Source organism: Mesoplodon mirus (genome assembly GCF_964341445.2).
Source record: "Mesoplodon mirus genome assembly, chromosome: 1".
Classification (NCBI taxonomy): domain Eukaryota; kingdom Metazoa; phylum Chordata; class Mammalia; order Artiodactyla; family Ziphiidae; genus Mesoplodon; species Mesoplodon mirus.
In genome coordinates, this window is record NC_138976.1 from 186,454,000 (window position 1) to 186,475,618 (window position 21,619).

Here is a 21,619-nt window from a genome sequence, read left to right on the forward strand (position 1 = left end):
AGCGTCTTACAAGGTCAGCTCTTTAGCTAAACATGAGCTCATGATCTAAATTTACACAATAATGAAGAAATCAGCTACGAGGGGAGACAATCAGTAAAGACTATCAATACCAGAATTAGATTCCCAAGGCCATCCATCAATTGTTGGAATAATCAGGTGCAAGGCAGAAAATATACATAAAACTGGAACTGAAACAAGGAACAAGGATGTTTTCAAAGACTGGTAGGATCTCTAAAACATTTTTAAAGTACATATCATTGATAAAGCTATATACTCAAAGGTTGTGTAATACAACAGATTAAGCATTGAGAAGACTGAAATTATGCTGTTTTGAAAACTATGGCAGATGAGATTTTCTGCCTAATTATATAAGAAGATTTCTCTAAAAAATACACATTATTTCAATGACTTATTGGCTGTGAAATAAGTTAAGGGTATTTCAAATGGCTTGTCTTCAAAGAAAAGTGAGATATAGGGAATCACAGAAAGTCGAGGGGAAAATAGGTCAATATATACATTGCTATATGTTGAACTAAACGTTCGGCCAGCAACAATGGAGCGCACCTGACACTTAGAAACTTACAAGTAAGCTGGGATCTTCAAAAGTTCAAATCTTTATAGTAAAATATTTATTAAAATGAATAACCAAGTGTTTTAATTGACATCAGAAGATCAAAACAATAAACCCTGAGAACATAGAAAAAAGATAAATAAAGATATGAGCAGAACTTAATACAACAGAAAACGTATAATATTGAGGTGATTTAGTAAGTCAAAAGAATCTTCTTTGAAAAGATTGAAAAGACACTCTTTGATTAAGGAAAACAAAAACATAAGGAGAGAATATACAGAAAGAATCAGGACAATGTAATATCAGAGAATATATGAAATGCCAGTAAATTTGAACATTTCTGTAAAGTGGACCATTTCCTAGCTCCTAAAGTTTACCAAACCTGACACAAGAGGAAAACATTTAAGGTCATCATGTCTGCCCTTGGCATTCTTGGAACGCCCTGGCCTCAGAATGCAGCCTCTGTAGTCCATGATAACCTGCGGACAGGGGGCGGGGCTGAGGGAGGTTGGAATACTGCCCTCACTGAGGGAGTGGGTGTGGCCATCTCTGCTGTGACTGAACAAAGGGCAGGGGAGCAGGGGGCCCAATGCAGGGTCCACAGAGCCTGGCAGGTCCAGTGGGGAGTCACAAGCATTTAGGCGAAGGCCAATGGGTGCCTTCTTTGTCTGCACAGCTGCCCAAACTCTCAACTTTCCACTCAGGCCGACCTCTTACTTGAAGTGTGTGTGGAACCTGTCTGCGCAGTGCACCTCGCTGCACAGCTAACCCTAGGTCTGGGCATCGTAGCTTCCTGTCAGGTGACCGAAGATCGCAGGCAGATGGGTCCCAGGGACACATGCAGAGAGGCTCCTGCCTGGGCCACAGGCTGCCCACTGCCCCTGCCCCAGATCGGGGGCTGCCAATCAGCCCTGTCGGAGTCCCCTGCCTCTACAGGGAGTATTGGACCAACACTTGTAGAAAACGGTGTCCTCGTGGGCAACTCATTGGAGGGACACAAATAAATCTTTGCCGACTTTCTGCGGAAGCTTACGAGCGTTCACACCTAAGCGCCTTACAAGGTCAGCTGTTTAGCTAAACATGAGCTCATGATCTAAATTTACACAATAATGAAGAAATCAGCTACAAGGGGAGACAATCAGCAAAAACTATCAATACCAGAATTAGATTCCCAAGGCCATCCATCAATTGTTGGTATAATCAGGTGCAAGGCAGAAATTATACATAAAACTGGAACTGAAACAAGGAACAAGGATGTTTTCAAAGACTGGTAGGATCTCTAAAACATTTTTAAAGTACATGTCATTGATAAAGCTAAATACTCCAAGGTTGTGTAATACAACAGATTAAGCATTGAGAAGAGTGAAATTATGCTGTTTTGAAAACTATGGCAGGTGAGATTTTCTGCCTAATTATATAAGAAGATTTCTCTAAAAAATACACATTATTTCAATGACTTATTGGCTGTGAAATAAGTTAAGGGTATTTCAAATGGCTTGTCTGCAAAGAAAGGTGAGATGTAGGGAATCACAGAAAGTCGAGGGGAAAATAGGTCAATATATACATTGCTATATGGTTAACTAAACCTTAGGCCAGCAACAATGGAGAGGACCTAACCCTTAGAAACTTACAAGTAAGCTGGAATCTTCAAAAGTTCGAAACTTTATAAGTAAAATATTTATTAAAATGAATAACCAAGTGTTTTAATTGACATCAGAAGATCAAAACAATAAACCCTGAGAACATAGAAAAAAGATAAATAAAGTTATGAGCAGAACTTAATACAACAGAAAACGTATAAAATTGAGGTGATTTAGTAAGTCCAAAGAATCTTCTTTGAAAAGATTGAAAAGACACTCTTTGATTAAGGAAAACAAAAACATAAGTAAAGAATATACAGAAAGAATCAGGACAATGTTATAGCAGAGAATATATGAAATGCCAGTAAATTTGAACATATCTGTAAAGTGGACCATTTCCTAGCTCCTAAAGTTTACCAAACCTGACACAAGAGGAAATCATTTAAGGTCATCATGTCTGCCCTTGGCATTCTCGGAACGCCCTGGCCTCAGGATGCAGCCTCTGTAGTCCATGGAAACCTGTGGAGAGGGGGCGGAGCTGAGGTTGGTTGGAACTCTGCCTTCACCGAGGGAGTGGTTGTGGCCAACTCTGCTGTGACTGAACAAAGGGCAGGGGAGCAGGGGGCCCAGGGCAGGGCCCTCAGAGCCCGGCAGGTCCAGTGGGGTGTCACAAGCATTTAGGCCCAGGCCAAAGGGCGCCTTCTTTGTCTGCACAGCTGCCCAAACTCTCACCTTTCCACTCAGGCCGACCTCTTACTTGAAGTGTGTGTGGAACTTGTCCGCGCAGTACACCTCGCTGCACAGCTAACCATAGGTCTGGGCATCGTAGCTTCCTGCCAGGTGACCCAAGTTCGCAGGCAGATGGGTCCCAGGGACACATGCAGAGAGGCTCCTGCCCGGGCCACAGGCTGCCCACTGCCCCTGCCCCGGATCGGGGGCGGCCAATCAGCCCTGTGGGAGTCCCCTGCCTCTAGAGGGAGTATTGGACCAACACTTGTAGAAAACGGTGTCCTCGTGGGCAACTCATTGGAGGGACACAAATAAATTTTGCCGACTTTCTCCTGAAGCTTATGAGCGTTCACACGTAAGCGTCTTACAAGGTCAGCTGTTTAGTTAAACATGAGCACATGATCGAAATTTACACAATAATGAAGAAATCAGCTACAAGGGGAGACAATCAGCAAAAACTATCAATATCAGAATTAGATTCCCAAGGCCATCCATCAATGGTTGGAATAATCAGGTGCAAGTCAGGAAATATACATAAAACTGGAACTGAAACAAGGAACAAGTATGTTTTCAAAGACTGGTAGGATCTCTAAAACATTCTTAAAGTACATGTCATTGATAAAGCTAAATACTCAAAGGTTGTGTAATACAACAGATTAAGCATTGAGAAAAGTGAAATTATGCTGTTTTGAAAACTATGGCAGGTGAGATTTTCTGCCTAATTATATAAGAAGATTTCTCTAAAAAATACACATTATTTCAATGACTTATTGGCTGTGAAATAAGTTAAGGGTATTTCAAATGGCTTGTCTGCAAAGAAAGGTGAGATGTAGGGAATCACAGAAAGTCGAGGGGAAAATAGGTCAATATATACATTGCTATATGGTGAACTAAACCTTAGGCCAGCAACAATGGAGAGGACCTGACCCTTAGAAACTTACAAGTAAGCTGGAATCTTCAAAAGTTCAAATCTTTATAAGTAAAATATTTATTAAAATGAATAACCAAGTGTTTTAATTGACATCAGAAGATCAAAACAATAAACCCTGAGAACATAGAAAAAAGATAAATAAAGATATGAGCAGAACTTAATACAAAAGAAAACGTATAAAATTGAGGTGATTTAGTAAGTCCAAAGAATCTTCTTTGAAAAGATTGAAAAGACACACTTTGATTAAGGAAAACAAAAACATAAGTATAGAATATACAGAAAGAATCAGGACAATGTTATAGCAGAGAATATATGAAATGCCAGTAAATTTGAACATTTCTGTAAAGTGGACCATTTCCTAGCTCCTAAAGTTTACCAAACCTGACACAAGAGGAAATCATTTAAGGTCATCATGTCTGCCCTTGGCATTCTCGGAAACCCCTGGCCTCAGGATGCAGCCTCTGTAGTCCATGGTAACCTGCGGAGAGGGGGCGGGGCTGAGGGTGGTTGGAACTCTGCCCTCACAGAAGGAGTGGGTGTGGCCATCTCTGCTGTGACTGAACAAAGGGCAGGGGAGCAGGGGGCCCAGGGCAGGGCCCTCAGAGCACGGCAGGTCCAGTGGGGTGTCACAAGCATTTTGGCCCAGGCCAAAGGGCGCCTTCTTTGTCTGCACAGCTGCCCAAACTCTCACCTTTCCACTCAGGCCGACCTCTTACTTGAAGTGTGTGTGGAACCTGTCCTCACAGTACACCTCGCTGCACAGCTAACCATAGGTCTGGGCATCGTAGCTTCCTGCCAGGTGACCGAAGTTCGCAGGCAGATGTGTCCCAGGGACACATGCAAAGAGGCTCCTGCCTGGGCCACAGGCTGCCCACTGCCCCTGCCCCAGATCAGGGGCCGCCAATCAGCCCTGTCGGAGTCCCCTGCCTCTAGAGGGATTATTGGACCAACACTTGTAGAAAACGGTGTCCTCGTGGGCAACTCATTGGAGGGACACAAATAAATTTTGCCGACTTTCTCCTGAAGCTTGCGAGCGTACACACCTAAGCGTCTTACAAGGTCAGCTGTTTAGCTAAACATGAGATCATGATCTAAATTTACACAATAATGAAGAAATCAGCTACGAGGGGAGACAATCATTAAAGACTATCAATACCAGAATTAGATTCCCAAGGCCATCCATCATTTGTTGGAATAATCAGGTGCAAGGCAGAATATATACATAAAACTGGAACTGAAACAAGGAACAAGGATGTTTTCAAAGACTAGTAGGATCTCTAAAACCTTTTTAAAGTACATGTCATTGATAAAGCTAAATACTCAAAGGTTGTGTAATACAACAGATTAAGCATTGAGAAGAGTGAAATTATGCTGTTTTGAAAACTATGGCAGGTGAGATTTTCTGCCTAATTATATAAGAAGATTTCTCTAAAAATACACATTATTTCAATGACTTATTGGCTGTGAAATAAGTTAAGGGTATTTCAAATGGCTTGTCTGCAAAGAAAGGTGAGATGTAGGGAATCACAGAAAGTCGAGGGGAAAATAGGTCAATATATACATTGCTATATGGTGAACTAAACCTTAGGCCAGCAACAATGGAGAGGACCTGACCCTTAGAAACTTACAAGTAAGCTGGAATCTTCAAAAGTTCAAATCTTTATAAGTAAAATATTTATTAAAATGAATAACCAAGTGTTTTAATTGACATCAGAAGATCAAAACAATAAACCCTGAGAACATAGAAAAAAGATAAATAAAGATATGAGCAGAACTTAATACAACAGAAAACGTATAAAATTGAGGTGATTTAGTAAGTCCAAAGAATCTTCTTTGAAAAGATTGAAAAGACACACTTTGATTAAGGAAAACAAAAACATAAGTATAGAATATACAGAAAGAATCAGGACAATGTTATAGCAGAGAATATATGAAATGCCAGTAAATTTGAACATTTCTGTAAAGTGGACCATTTCCTAGCTCCTAAAGTTTACCAAACCTGACACAAGAGGAAATCATTTAAGGTCATCATGTCTGCCCTTGGCATTCTCGGAACCCCCTGGCCTCAGGATGCAGCCTCTGTAGTCCATGGTAACCTGCGGAGAGGGGGCGGGGCTGAGGGTGGTTGGAACTCTGCCCTCACTGAAGGAGTGGGTGTGGCCATCTCTGCTGTGACTGAACAAAGGGCAGGGGAGCAGGGGGCCCAGTGCAGGGCCCTCAGAGCACGGCAGGTCCAGTGGGGTGTCACAAGCATTTAGGCCCAGGCCAAAGGGCGCCTTCTTTGTCTGCACAGCTGCCCAAACTCTCACCTTTCCACTCAGGCCGACCTCTTACTTGAAGTGTGTGTGGAACCTGTCCTCACAGTACACCTCGCTGCACAGCTAACCATAGGTCTGGGCATCGTAGCTTCCTGCCAGGTGACCGAAGTTCGCAGGCAGATGTGTCCCAGGGACACATGCAAAGAGGCTCCTGCCCGGGCCACAGGCTGCCCACTGCCCCTGCCCCAGATCAGGGGCCGCCAATCAGCCCTGTCGGAGTCCCCTGCCTCTAGAGGGATTATTGGACCAACACTTGTAGAAAACGGTGTCCTCGTGGGCAACTCATTGGAGGGACACAAATAAATTTTGCCGACTTTCTCCTGAAGCTTGCGAGCGTACACACCTAAGCGTCTTACAAGGTCAGCTGTTTAGCTAAACATGAGATCATGATCTAAATTTACACAATAATGAAAAAATCAACTACGAGGGGAGACAATCAGTAAAGAGTATCAATACCAGAATTAGATTCCCAAGGCCATCCATCAATTGTTGGAATAATCAGGTGCAAGGCAGAATATATACATAAAACTGGAACTGAAACAAGGAACAAGGATGTTTTCAAAGACTAGTAGGATCTCTAAAACCTTTTTAAAGTACATGTCATTGATAAAGATAACTACTCAAATGTTGTGTAATACAACAGATTAAGCATTGAGAAGAGTGAAATTATGCTCTTTTGAAAACTATGGCAGGTGAGATTTTCTGCCTAATTATATAAGAAGATTTCTCTAAAAATACACATTATTTCAATGACTTATTGGCTGTGAAATAAGTTAAGGGTATTTCAAATGGCTTGTCTGCAAAGAAAGGTGAGATGTAGGGAATCACAGAAAGTCGAGGGGAAAATAGGTCAATATATACATTGCTATATGGTGAACTAAACCTTAGGCCAGCAACAATGGAGAGGACCTGACCCTTAGAAACTTACAAGTAAGCTGGAATCTTCAAAAGTTCAAATATTTATAAGTAAAATATTTATTAAAATGAATAACCAAGTGTTTTAATTGACATCAGAAGATCAAAACAATAAACCCTGAGAACATAGAAAAAAGATAAATAAAGATATGAGCAGAACTTAATACAACAGAAAACGTATAAAATTCAGGTGATTTAGTAAGTCCAAAGAATCTTCTTTGAAAAGATTGAAAAGACACACTTTGATTAAGGAAAACAAAAACATAAGTAAAGAATATACAGAAAGAATCAGGACAATGTTATAGTAGAGAATATAAGAAATGCCAGTAAATTTGAACATTTCTGTAAAGTGGACCATTTCCTAGCTCCTAAAGTTTACCAAACCTGACACAAGAGGAAATCATTTAAGGTCATCATGTCTGCCCTTGGCATTCTCGGAACGCCCTGGCCTCAGGATGCAGCCTCTGTAGTCCATGGTAACCTGCGGAGAGGGGGCGGGGCTGAAGGTGGTTGGAACTCTGCCCTCACTGAAGGAGTGGGTGTGGCCATCTCTGCTGTGACTGAACAAAGGGCAGGGGAGCAGGGGGCCCAGGGCAGGGCCCTCAGAGCACGGCAGGTCCAGTGGGGTGTCACAAGCATTTAGGCCCAGGCCAAAGGGCGCCTTCTTTGTCTGCACAGCTGCCCAAACTCTCACCTTTCCACTCAGGCCGACCTCTTACTTGAAGTGTGTGTGGAACCTGTCCTCACAGTACACCTCGCTGCACAGCTAACCATAGGTCTGGGCATCGTAGCTTCCTGCCAGGTGACCGAAGTTCGCAGGCAGATGTGTCCCAGGGACACATGCAAAGAGGCTCCTGCCCGGGCAACAGGCTGCCCACTGCCCCTGCCCCAGATCGGGTGCCGCCAATCAGCCCTGTCGGAGTCCCCTTCCTCTAGAGGGAGTATTGGACCAACACTTGTAGAAAACGGTGTCCTCGTGGGCAACTCATTAGAGGGACAGAAATAAATCTTTGCCGTCTTTCTGCGGAAGCTTACGAGCGTTCACACCTAAGCGTCTTACAAGGTCAGCTGTTTAGCTAAACATGAGCTCATGATCTAAATTTACACAATAATGAAGAAATCAGCTACGAGGGGAGACAATCAGTAAAGACTATCAATACCAGAATTAGATTCCCAAGGCCATCCATCAATTGTTGGAATAATCAGGTGCAAGGCAGAATATATACATAAAACTGGAACTGAAACAAGGAACAAGGATGTTTTCAAAGACTGGTAGGATCTCTAAAACATTTTTAAAGGACATGTCATTGATAAAGCTAAATACTCAAAGGTTGTGTAATACAACAGATTAAGCATTGAGAAGAGTGAAATTATGCTGTTTTGAAAACTATGGCAGGTGAGATTTTCTGCCTAATTATATAAGAAGATTTCTGTAAAAAATACACATTATTTCAATGACTTATTGGCTGTGAAATAAGTTAAGGGTATTTCAAATGGCTTGTCTGCCAAGAAAGGTGAGATGTAGGGAATCACAGAAAGTCGAGGGGAAAATAGGTCAATATATACATTGCTATATGGTGAACTAAACCTTAGGCCAGCAACAATGGAGAGGACCTGACCCTTAGAAACTTACAAGTAAGCTGGAATCTTCAAAAGTTCAAATCTTTATAAGTAAAATATTTATTAAAATGAATAACCAAGTGTTTTAATTGACATCAGAAGATCAAAACAATAAACCCTGAGAACATAGAAAAAAGATAAATAAAGATATGAGCAGAACTTAATACAACAGAAAACGTATAAAATTGAGGTGATTTAGTAAGTCCAAAGAATCTTCTTTGAAAAGATTGAAAAGACACACTTTGATTAAGGAAAACAAAAACATAAGTAAAGAATATACAGAAAGAATCAGGACCATGATATAGCAGAGAATATAAGAAATGCCAGTAAATTTGAACATTTCTGTAAAGTGGACCATTTCCTAGCTCCTAAAGTTTACCAAACCTGACACAAGAGGAAATCATTTAAGGTCATCATGTCTGCCCTTGGCATTCTCGGAACGCCCTGGCCTCAGGATGCAGCCTCTGTAGTCCATGGTAACCTGCGGAGAGGGGGCGGGGCTGAGGGTGGTTGGAACTCTGCCCTCACTGAAGGAGTGGGTGTGGCCATCTCTGCTGTGACTGAACAAAGGGCGGGGGAGCAGGGGGCCCAGGGCAGGGCCCTCAGAGCATGGCAGGTCCAGTGGGGTGTCACAAGCATTTAGACCCAGGCTAAAGGGCGCCTTCTTTGTCTGCACAGCTGCCCAAACTCACCTTTCCACTCAGGCCGACCTCTTACTTGAAGTGTGTGTGGAACCTGTCCTCACAGTACACCTCGCTGCACAGCTAACCATAGGACTGGGCATCGTAGCTTCCTGCCAGGTGACCGAAGTTCGCAGGCAGATGTGTCCCAGGGACACATGCAAAGAGGCTCCTGCCCGGGCCACAGGCTGCCCACTGCCCCTGCCCCGGATCTGTGGCCGCCAATCAGCCCTGTCGGAGTCCCCTGCCTCTAGAGGGAGTATTGGACCAACACTTGTAGAAAACGGTGTCCTCGTGGGCAACTCATTGGAGGGACACAAATAAATCTTTGCCGTCTTTCTGCGGAAGCTTACGAGCGTTCACACCTACGCGTCTTACAAGGTCAGCTGTTTAGCTAAACATGAGCACATGATCTAAATTTACACAATAATGAAGAAATCAGCTACGAGGGGAGACAATCAGTAAAGACTATCAATACCAGAATTAGATTCCCAAGGCCATCCATCAATTGTTGGAATAATCAGGTGCAAGGCAGAATATATACATAAAACTGGAACTGAAACAAGGAACAAGGATGTTTTCAAAGACTGGTAGGATCTCTAAAACATTTTTAAAGTACATGTCATTGATAAAGCTAAATACTCAAAGGTTGTGTAATACAACAGATTAAGCATTGAGAAGAGTGAAATTATGCTGTTTTGAAAACTATGGCAGGTGAGATTTTCTGCCTAATTATATAAGAAGATTTCTCTAAAAAATACACATTATTTCAATGACTTATTGGCTGTGAAATAAGTTAAGGGTATTTCAAATGGCTTGTCTGCAAAGAAAGGTGAGATGTAGGGAATCACAGAAAGTCGAGGGGAAAATAGGTCAATATATACATTGCTATATGGTGAACTAAACCTTAGGCCAGCAACAATGGAGAGGACCTGACCCTTAGAAACTTACAAGTAAGCTGGATTCTTCAAAAGTTCAAATTTTTATAAGTAAAATATTTATTAAAATGAATAACCAAGTGTTTTAATTGACATCAGAAGATCAAAACAATAAACCCTGAGAACATAGAAAAAAGATAAATAAAGATATGAGCAGAACTTAATACAACAGAAAACGTATAAAATTCAGGTGATTTAGTAAGTCCAAAGAATCTTCTTTGAAAAGATTGAAAAGACACACTTTGATTAAGGAAAACAAAAACATAAGTAAAGAATATACAGAAAGAATCAGGACAATGTTATAGCAGAGAATATATGAAATGCCAGTAAATTTGAACATTTCTGTAAAGTGGACCATTTCCTAGCTCCTAAAGTTTACCAAACCTGACACAAGAGGAAATCATTTAAGGTCATCATGTCTGCCCTTGGCATTCTCGGAACGCCCTGGCCTCAGGATGCAGCCTCTGTAGTCCATGGTAACCTGCGGAGAGGGGGCGGGGCTGAGGGTGGTTGGAACTCTGCCCTCACTGAAGGAGTGGGTGTGGCCATCTCTGCTGTGACTGAACAAAGGGCAGGGGAGCAGGGGGCCCAGTGCAGGGCCCTCAGAGCACGGCAGGTCCAGTGGGGTGTCACAAGCATTTAGGCCCAGGCCAAAGGGCGCCTTCTTTGTCTGCACAGCTGCCCAAATTCTCAACTTTCCACTCAGGCCGACCTCTTAGTTGAAGTGTGTGTGGAACCTGTCCTCACAGTACACCTCGCTGCACAGCTAACCATAGGTCTGGGCATCGTAGCTTCCTGCCAGGTGACCGAAGTTCGCAGGCAGATGTGTCCCAGGGACACATGCAAAGAGGCTCCTGCCCGGGCCACAGGCTGCCCACTGCCCCTGCCCCAGATCGGGGGCCGCCAATCAGCCCTGTCGGAGTCCCCTTCCTCTAGAGGGAGTATTGGACTAACACTTGTAGAAAACGGTGTCCTCGTGGGCAACTCATTGGAGGGACAGAAATAAATCGTTGCCGTCTTTCTGCGGAAGCTTACGAGCGTTCACACCTAAGCGTCTTACAAGGTCAGCTGTTTAGCTAAACATGAGCTCATGATCTAAATTTACACAATAATGAAGAAATCAGCTACGAGGGGAGACAATCAGTAAAGACTATCAATACCAGAATTAGATTCCCAAGGCCATCCATCAATTGTTGGAATAATCAGGTGCAAGGCAGAATATATACATAAAACTGGAACTGAAACAAGGAACAAGGATGTTTTCAAAGACTGGTAGGATCTCTAAAACATTTTTAAAGTACATGTTATTGATAAAGCTAAATACTCAAAGGTTGTGTAATACAACAGATTAAGCATTGAGAAGAGTGAAATTATGCTGTTTTGAAAACTATGGCAGGTGAGATTTTCTGCCTAATTATATAAGAAGATTTCTCTAAAAAATACACATTATTTCAATGACTTATTGGCTGTGAAATAAGTTAAGGGTATTTCAAATGGCTTGTCTGCAAAGAAAGGTGAGATGTAGGGAATCACAGAAAGTCGAGGGGAAAATAGGTCAATATATACATTGCTATATGGTGAACTAAACCTTAGGCCAGCAACAATGGAGAGGACCTGCCCTTAGAAACTTACAAGTAAGCTGGAATCTTCAAAAGTTCAAATCTTTATAAGTAAAATATTTATTAAAATGAATAACCAAGTGTTTTAATTGACATCAGAAGATCAAAACAATAAACCCTGAGAACATAGAAAAAAGATAAATAAAGATATGAGCAGAACTTAATACAACAGAAAACGTATAAAATTGAGGTGATTTAGTAAGTCCAAAGAATCTTCTTTGAAAAGATTGAAAAGACACACTTTGATTAAGGAAAACAAAAACATAAGTATAGAATATACAGAAAGAATCAGGACAATGTTATAGCAGAGAATATATGAAATGCCAGTAATTTTGAACATTTCTGTAAAGTGGACCATTTCCTAGCTCCTAAAGTTTACCAAACCTGACACAAGAGGAAATCATTTAAGGTCATCATGTCTGCCCTTGGCATTCTCGGAACGCCCTGGCCTCAGGATGCAGCCTCTGTAGTCCATGGTAACCTGCGGAGAGGGGGCGGGGCTGAGGGTGGTTGGAACTCTGCCCTCACAGAAGGAGTGGGTGTGGCCATCTCTGCTGTGACTGAACAAAGGGCAGGGGAGCAGGGGGCCCAGGGCAGGGCCCTCAGAGCACGGCAGGTCCAGTGGGGTGTCACAAGCATTTAGGCCCAGGCCAAAGGGCGCCTTCTTTGTCTGCACAGCTGCCCAAACTCTCAACATTCCACTCAGGCCGACCTCTTACTTGAAGTGTGTGTGGAACCTGTCCTCACAGTACACCTCGCTGCACAGCTAACCATAGGTCTGGGCATCGTAGCTTCCTGCCAGGTGACCGAAGTTCGCAGGCAGATGTGTCCCAGGGACACATGCAAAGAGGCTCCTGCCCGGGCCACAGGCTGCCCACTGCCCCTGCCCCAGATCGGGGGCCGCCAATCAGCCCTGTCGGAGTCCCCTTCCTCTAGAGGGAGTATTGGACCAACACTTGTAGAAAACGGTGTCCTCGTGGGCAACTCATTGGAGGGACACAAATAAATCTTTGCCGTCTTTCTGCGGAAGCTTACGAGCGTTCACACCTAAGCGTCTTACAAGGTCAGCTGTTTAGCTAAACATGAGCTCATGATCTAAATTTACACAATAATGAAGAAATCAGCTACGAGGGGAGACAATCAGTAAAGACTATCAATACCAGAATTAGATTCCCAAGGCCATCCATCAATTGTTGGAATAATCAGGTGCAAGGCAGAATATATACATAAAACTGGAACTGAAACAAGGAACAAGGATGTTTTCAAAGACTGGTAGGATCTCTAAAACATTTTTAAAGTACATGTCATTGATAAAGCTAAATACTCAAAGGTTGTGTAATACAACAGATTAAGCATTGAGAAGAGTGAAATTATGCTGTTTTGAAAACTATGGCAGGTGAGATTTTCTGCCTAATTATATAAGAAGATTTCTCTAAAAAATACACATTATTTCAATGACTTATTGGCTGTGAAATAAGTTAAGGGTATTTCAAATGGCTTGTCTGCAAAGAAAGGTGAGATGTAGGGAATCACAGAAAGTCGAGGGGAAAATAGGTCAATATATACATTGATATATGGTGAACTAAACCTTAGGCCAGCAACAATGGAGAGGACCTGACCCTTAGAAACTTACAAGTAAGCTGGAATCTTCAAAAGTTCAAATCTTTATAAGTAAAATATTTATTAAAATGAATAACCAAGTGTTTTAATTGACATCAGAAGATCAAAACAATAAACCCTGAGAACATAGAAAAAAGATAAATAAAGATATGAGCAGAACTTAATACAACAGAAAACGTATAAAATTGAGGTGATTTAGTAAGTCCAAAGAATCTTCTTTGAAAAGATTGAAAAGACACACTTTGATTAAGGAAAACAAAAACATAAGTATAGAATATACAGAAAGAATCAGGACAATGTTATAGCAGAGAATATATGAAATGCCAGTAAATTTGAACATTTCTGTAAAGTGGACCATTTCCTAGCTCCTAAAGTTTACCAAACCTGACACAAGAGGAAATCATTTAAGGTCATCATGTCTGCCCTTGGCATTCTCGGAACGCCCTGGCCTCAGGATGCAGCCTCTGTAGTCCATGGTAACCTGCGGAGAGGGGGCGGGGCTGAGGGTGGTTGGAACTCTGCCCTCACTGAAGGAGTGGGTGTGGCCATCTCTGCTGTGACTGAACAAAGGGCAGGGGAGCAGGGGGCCCAGGGCAGGGCCCTCAGAGCACGGCAGGTCCAGTGGGGTGTCACAAGCATTTAGGCCCAGGCCAAAGGGCGCCTTCTTTGTCTGCACAGCTGCCCAAATTCTCAACTTTCCACTCAGGCCGACCTCTTACTTGAAGTGTGTGTGGAACCTGTCCTCACAGTACACCTCGCTGCACAGCTAACCATAGGTCTGGGCATCGTAGCTTCCTGCCAGGTGACCGAAGTTCGCAGGCAGATGTGTCCCAGGGACACATGCAAAGAGGCTCCTGCCCGGGCCACAGGCTGCCCACTGCCCCTGCCCCAGATCGGGGGCCGCCAATCAGCCCTGTCGGAGTCCCCTTCCTCTAGAGGGAGTATTGGACCAACACTTGTAGAAAACGGTGTCCTCGTGGGCAACTCATTGTAGGGACAGAAATAAATCGTTGCCGTCTTTCTGCGGAAGCTTACGAGCGTTCACACCTAAGCGTCTTACAAGGTCAGCTGTTTAGCTAAACATGAGCTCATGATCTAAATTTACACAATAATGAAGAAATCAGCTACGAGGGGAGACAATCAGTAAAGACTATCAATACCAGAATTAGATTCCCAAGGCCATCCATCAATTGTTGGAATAATCAGGTGCAAGGCCGAATATATACATAAAACTGGAACTGAAACAAGGAACAAGGATGTTTTCAAAGACTGGTAGGATCTCTAAAACATTTTTAAAGTACATGTTATTGATAAAGCTAAATACTCAAAGGTTGTGTAATACAACAGATTAAGCATTGAGAAGAGTGAAATTATGCTGTTTTGAAAACTATGGCAGGTGAGATTTTCTGCCTAATTATATAAGAAGATTTCTCTAAAAAATACACATTATTTCAATGACTTATTGGCTGTGAAATAAGTTAAGGGTATTTAAAATGGCTTGTCTGCAAAGAAAGGTGAGATGTAGGGAATCACAGAAAGTCGAGGGGAAAATAGGTCAATATATACATTGCTATATGGTGAACTAAACCTTAGGCCAGCAACAATGGAGAGGACCTGACCCTTAGAAACTTACAAGAACGCTGGAATCTTCAAAAGTTCAAATCTATATAAGTAAAATATTTATTAAAATGAATAACCAAGTGTTTTAATTGACATCAGAAGATCAAAACAATAAACCCTGAGAACATAGAAAAAAGATAAATAAAGATATGAGCAGAACTTAATACAACAGAAAACGTATAAAATTGAGGTGATTTAGTAAGTCCAAAGAATCTTCTTTGAAAAGATTGAAAAGACACACTTTGATTAAGGAAAACAAAAACATAAGTAAAGAATATACAGAAAGAATCAGGACCATGATATAGCAGAGAATATAAGAAATGCCAGTAAATTTGAACATTTCTGTAAAGTGGACCATTTCCTAGCTCCTAAAGTTTACCAAACCTGACACAAGAGGAAATCATTTAAGGTCATCATGTCTGCCCTTGGCATTCTCGGAACGCCCTGGCCTCAGGATGCAGCCTCTGTAGTCCATGGTAACCTGCGGAGAGGGGGCGGGGCTGAGGTTGGTTGGAACTCTGCCCTCACTGAAGGAGTGGGTGTGGCCATCTCTGCTGTGACTGAACAAAGGGCAGGGGAGCAGGGGGCCCAGGGCAGGGCCCTCAGAGCATGGCAGGTCCAGTGGGGTGTCACAAGCATTTAGGCCCAGGACAAAGGGCGCCTTCTTTGTCTGCACAGCTGCCCAAACTCTCACCTTTCCACTCAGGCCGACCTCTTACTTGAAGTGTGTGTGGAACCTGTCCTCACAGTACACCTCGCTGCACAGCTAACCATAGGTCTGGGCATCGTAGCTTCCTGCCAGGTGACCGAAGTTTGCAGGCAGATGTGTCCCAGGGACACATGCAAAGAGGCTCCTGCCCGGGCCACAGGCTGCCCACTGCCCCTGCCCCAGATCAGGGGCCGCCAATCAGCCCTGTCGGAGTCCCCTGCCTCTAGAGGGATTATTGGACCAACACTTGTAGAAAACGGTGTCCTCGTGGGCAACTCATTGGAGGGACACAAATAAATTTTGCCGACTTTCTCCTGAAGCTTGCGAGCGTACACACCTAAGCGTCTTACAAGGTCAGCTGTTTAGCTAAACATGAGATCATGATCTAAATTTACACAATAATGAAAAAATCAACTACGAGGGGAGACAATCAGTAAAGAGTATCAATACCAGAATTAGATTCCCAAGGCCATCCATCAATTGTTGGAATAATCAGGTGCAAGGCAGAATATATACATAAAACTGGAACTGAAACAAGGAACAAGGATGTTTTCAAAGACTGGTAGGATCTCTAAAACCTTTTTAAAGTACATGTCATTGATAAAGCTAAATACTCAAAGGTTGTGTAATACAACAGATTAAGCATTGAGAAGAGTGAAATTATGCTCTTTTGAAAACTATGGCAGGTGAGATTTTCTGCCTAATTATATAAGAAGATTTCTCTAAAAATACACATTATTTCAATGACTTATTGGCTGTGAAATAAGTTAAGGGTATTTCAAATGGCTTGTCTGCAAAGAAAGGTGAGATGTAGGGAATCACAGAAAGTCGAGGGGAAAATAGGTCAATATATACATTGCTATATGGTGAACTAAACCTTAGGCCAGCAACAATGGAGAGGACCTGACCCTTAGAAACTTACAAGTAAGCTGGAATCTTCAAAAGTTCAAATCTTTATAAGTAAAATATTTATTAAAATGAATAACCAAGTGTTTTAATTGACATCAGAAGATCCAAACAATAAACCCTGAGAACATAGAAAAAAGATAAATAAAGATATGAGCAGAACTTAATACAACAGAAAACGGATAAAATTCAGGTGATTTAGTAAGTCCAAAGAATCTTCTTTGAAAAGATTGAAAAGACACACTTTGATTAAGGAAAACAAAAACATATGTAAAGAATATACAGAAAGAATCAGGACAATGTTATAGTAGAGAATATAAGAAATGCCAGTAAATTTGAACATTTCTGTAAAGTGGACCATTTCCTAGCTCCTAAAGTTTACCAAACCTGACACAAGAGGAAATCATTTAAGGTCATCATGTCTGCCCTTGGCATTCTCGGAACGCCCTGGCCTCAGGATGCAGCCTCTGTAGTCCATGGTAACCTGCGGAGAGGGGGCGGGGCTGAGGGTGGTTGGAACTCTGCCCTCACTGAAGGAGTGGGTGTGGCCATCTCTGCTGTGACTGAACAAAGGGCAGGGGAGCAGGGGGCCCAGGGCTGGGCCCTCAGAGCACGGCAGGTCCAGTGGGGTGTCACAAGCATTTTGGCCCAGGCCAAAGGGCGCCTTCTTTGTCTGCACAGCTGCCCAAACTCTCACCTTTCCACTCAGGCCGACCTCTTACTTGAAGTGTGTGTGGAACCTGTCCTCACAGTACACCTCGCTGCACAGCTAACCATAGGTCTGGGCATCGTAGCTTCCTGCCAGGTGACCGAACTTCGCAGGCAGATGTGTCCCAGGGACACATGCAAAGAGGCTCCTGCCCGGGCCACAGTCTGCCCACTGCCCCTGCCCCAGATCGGGTGCCGCCAATCAGCCCTGTCGGAGTCCCCTTCCTCTAGAGGGAGTATTGGACCAACACTTGTAGAAAACGGTGTCCTCGTGGGCAACTCATTAGAGGGACAGAAATAAATCTTTGTCGTCTTTCTGCGGAAGCTTACGAGCGTTCACACCTAAGCGTCTTACAAGGTCAGCTGTTTAGCTAAACATGAGCTCATGATCTAAATTTACACAATAATGAAGAAATCAGCTACGAGGGGAGACAATCAGTAAAGACTATCAATACCAGAATTAGATTCCCAAGGCCATCCATCAATTGTTGGAATAATCAGGTGCAAGGCAGAATATATACATAAAACTGGAACTGAAACAAGGAACAAGGATGTTTTCAAAGATTGGTAGGATCTCTAAAACATTTTTAAAGTACTTGTCATTGATAAAGCTAAATACTCAAAGGTTGTGTAATACAACAGATTAAGCATTGAGAAGAGTGAAATTATGCTGTTTTGAAAACTATGGCAGGTGAGATTTTCTGCCTAATTATATAAGAAGATTTCTCTAAAAAATACACATTATTTCAATGACTTATTGGCTGTGAAATAAGTTAAGGGTATTTCAAATGGCTTGTCTGCAAAGAAAGGTGAGATGTAGGGAATCACAGAAAGTCGAGGGGAAAATAGGTCAATATATACATTGCTATATGGTGAACTAAACCTTAGGCCAGCAACAATGGAGAGGACCTGACCCTTAGAAACTTACAAGTAAGCTGGAATCTTCAATAGTTCAAATGTTTATAAGTAAAATATTTATTAAAATGAATAACCAAGTGTTTTAATTGACATCAGAAGATCAAAACAATAAACCCTGAGAACATAGAAAAAAGATAAATAAAGATATGAGCAGAACTTAATACAACAGAAAACGTATAAAATTGAGGTGATTTAGTAAGTCCAAAGAATCTTCTTTGAAAAGATTGAAAAGACACACTTTGATTAAGGAAAACAAAAACATAAGTAAAGAATATACAGAAAGAATCAGGACCATGATATAGCAGAGAATATAAGAAATGCCAGTAAATTTGAACATTTCTGTAAAGTGGACCATTTCCTAGCTCCTAAAGTTTACCAAACCTGACACAAGAGGAAATCATTTAAGGTCATCATGTCTGCCCTTGGCATTCTCGGAACGCCCTGGCCTCAGGATGCAGCCTCTGTAGTCCATGGTAACCTGCGGAGAGGGGGCGGGGCTGAGGGTGGTTGGAACTCTGCCCTCACTGAAGGAGTGGGTGTGGCCATCTCTGCTGTGACTGAACAAAGGGCGGGGGAGCAGGGGGCCCAGGGCAGGGCCCTCAGAGCATGGCAGGTCCAGTGGGGTGTCACAAGCATTTAGACCCAGGCTAAACGGCGCCTTCTTTGTCTGCACAGCTGCCCAAACTCACCTTTCCACTCAGGCCGACCTCTTACTTGAAGTGTGTGTGGAACCTGTCCTCACAGTACACCTCGCTGCACAGCTAACCATAGGTCTGGGCATCGTAGCTTCCTGCCAGGTGACCGAAGTTCGCAGGCAGATGTGTCCCAGGGACACATGCAAAGAGGCTCCTGCCCGGGCCACAGGCTGCCCACTGCCCCTGCCCCAGATCGGGGGCCGCCAATCAGCCCTGTCGGAGTCCCCTGCCTCTAGAGGGAGTATTGGACCAACACTTGTAGAAAACGGTGTCCTCGTGGGCAACTCATTGGAGGGACACAAATAAATCTTTGCCGTCTTTCTGCGGAAGCTTACGAGAGCGTTCACACCTAAGCGTCTTACAAGGTCAGCTGTTTAGCTAAACATGAGCTCATGATCTAAATTTACACAATAATGAAGAAATCAGCTACGAGGGGAGACAATCAGTAAAGACTATCAATACCAGAATTAGATTCCCAAGGCCATCCATCAATTGTTGGAATAATCAGGTGCAAGGCAGAATATATACATAAAACTGGAACTGAAACAAGGAACAAGGATGTTTTCAAAGACTGGTAGGATCTCTAAAACATTTTTAAAGTACTTGTCATTGATAAAGCTAAATACTCAAAGGTTGTGTAATACAACAGATTAAGCATTGAGAAGAGTGAAATTATGCTGTTTTGAAAACTATGGCAGGTGAGATTTTCTGCCTAATTATATAAGAAGATTTCTCTAAAAAATACACATTATTTCAATGACTTATTGGCTGTGAAATAAGTTAAGGGTATTTCAAATGGCTTGTCTGCAAAGAAAGGTGAGATGTAGGGAATCACAGAAAGTCGAGGGGAAAATAGGTCAATATATACATTGCTATATGGTGAACTAAACCTTAGGCCAGCAACAATGGAGAGGACCTGACCCTTAGAAACTTACAAGTAAGCTGGAATCTTCAAAAGTTCAAATCTTTATAAGTAAAATATTTATTAAAATGAATAACCAAGTGTTTTAATTGACATCAGAAGATCAAAACAATAAACCCTGAGAACATAGAAAAAAGATAAATAAAGATATGAGCAGAACTTAATACAACAGAAAACGTATAAAATTCAGGTGATTTAGTAAGTCCAAAGAATCTTCTTTGAAAAGATTGAAAAGATACACTTTGATTAAGGAAAACAAAAACATAAGTATAGAATATACAGAAAGAATCAGGACAATGTTATAGCAGAGAATATATGAAATGCCAGTAAATTTGAACATTTCTGTAAAGTGGACCATTTCCTAGCTCCTAAAGTTTACCAAACCTGACACAAGAGGAAATCATTTAAGGTCATCATGTCTGCCCTTGGCATTCTCGGAACGCCCTGGCCTCAGGATGCAGCCTCTGTAGTCCATGGTAACCTGCGGAGAGGGGGCAGGGCTGAGGGTGGTTGGAACTCTGCCCTCACTGAAGGAGTGGGTGTGGCCATCTCTGCTGTGACTGAACAAAGGGCAGGGGAGCAGGGGGCCCAGTGCAGGGCCCTCAGAGCACGGCAGGTCCAGTGGGGTGTCACAAGCATTTAGGCCCATGCCAAAGGGCGCCTTCTTTGTCTGCACAGCTGCCCAAATTCTCAACTTTCCACTCAGGCCGACCTCTTACTTGAAGTGTGTGTGGAACCTGTCCTCACAGTACACCTCGCTGCACAGCTAACCATAGGTCTGGGCATCGTAGCTTCCTGCCAGGTGACCGAAGTTCGCAGGCAGATGTGTCCCAGGGACACATGCAAAGAGGCTCCTGCCCGGGCCACAGGCTGCCCACTGCCCCTGCCCCAGATCGGGGGCCGCCAATCAGCCCTGTCGGAGTCCCCTTCCTCTAGAGGGAGTATTGGACTAACACTTGTAGAAAACGGTGTCCTCGTGGGCAACTCATTGGAGGGACAGAAATAAATCGCTGCCGTCTTTCTGCGGAAGCTTACGAGCGTTCACACCTAAGCGTCTTACAAGGTCAGCTGTTTAGCTAAACATGAGCTCATGATCTAAATTTACACAATAATGAAGATATCAGCTACGAGGGGAGACAATCAGTAAAGACTATCAATACCAGAATTAGATTCCCAAGGCCATCCATCAATTGTTGGAATAATCAGGTGCAAGGCAGAATATATACATAAAACTGGAACTGAAACAAGGAACAAGGATGTTTTCAAAGACTGGTAGGATCTCTAAAACATTTTTAAAGTACATGTCATTGATAAAGCTAAATACTCAAAGGTTGTGTAATACAACAGATTAAGCATTGAGAAGAGTGAAATTATGCTGTTTTGAAAACTATGGCAGGTGAGATTTTCTGCCTAATTATATAAGAAGATTTCTCTAAAAAATACACATTATTTCAATGACTTATTGGCTGTGAAATAAGTTAAGGGTATTTCAAATGGCTTGTCTGCAAAGAAAGGTGAGATGTAGGGAATCACAGAAAGTCGAGGGGAAAATAGGTCAATATATACATTGCTATATGGTGAACTAAACCTTAGGCCAGCAACAATGGAGAGGACCTGCCC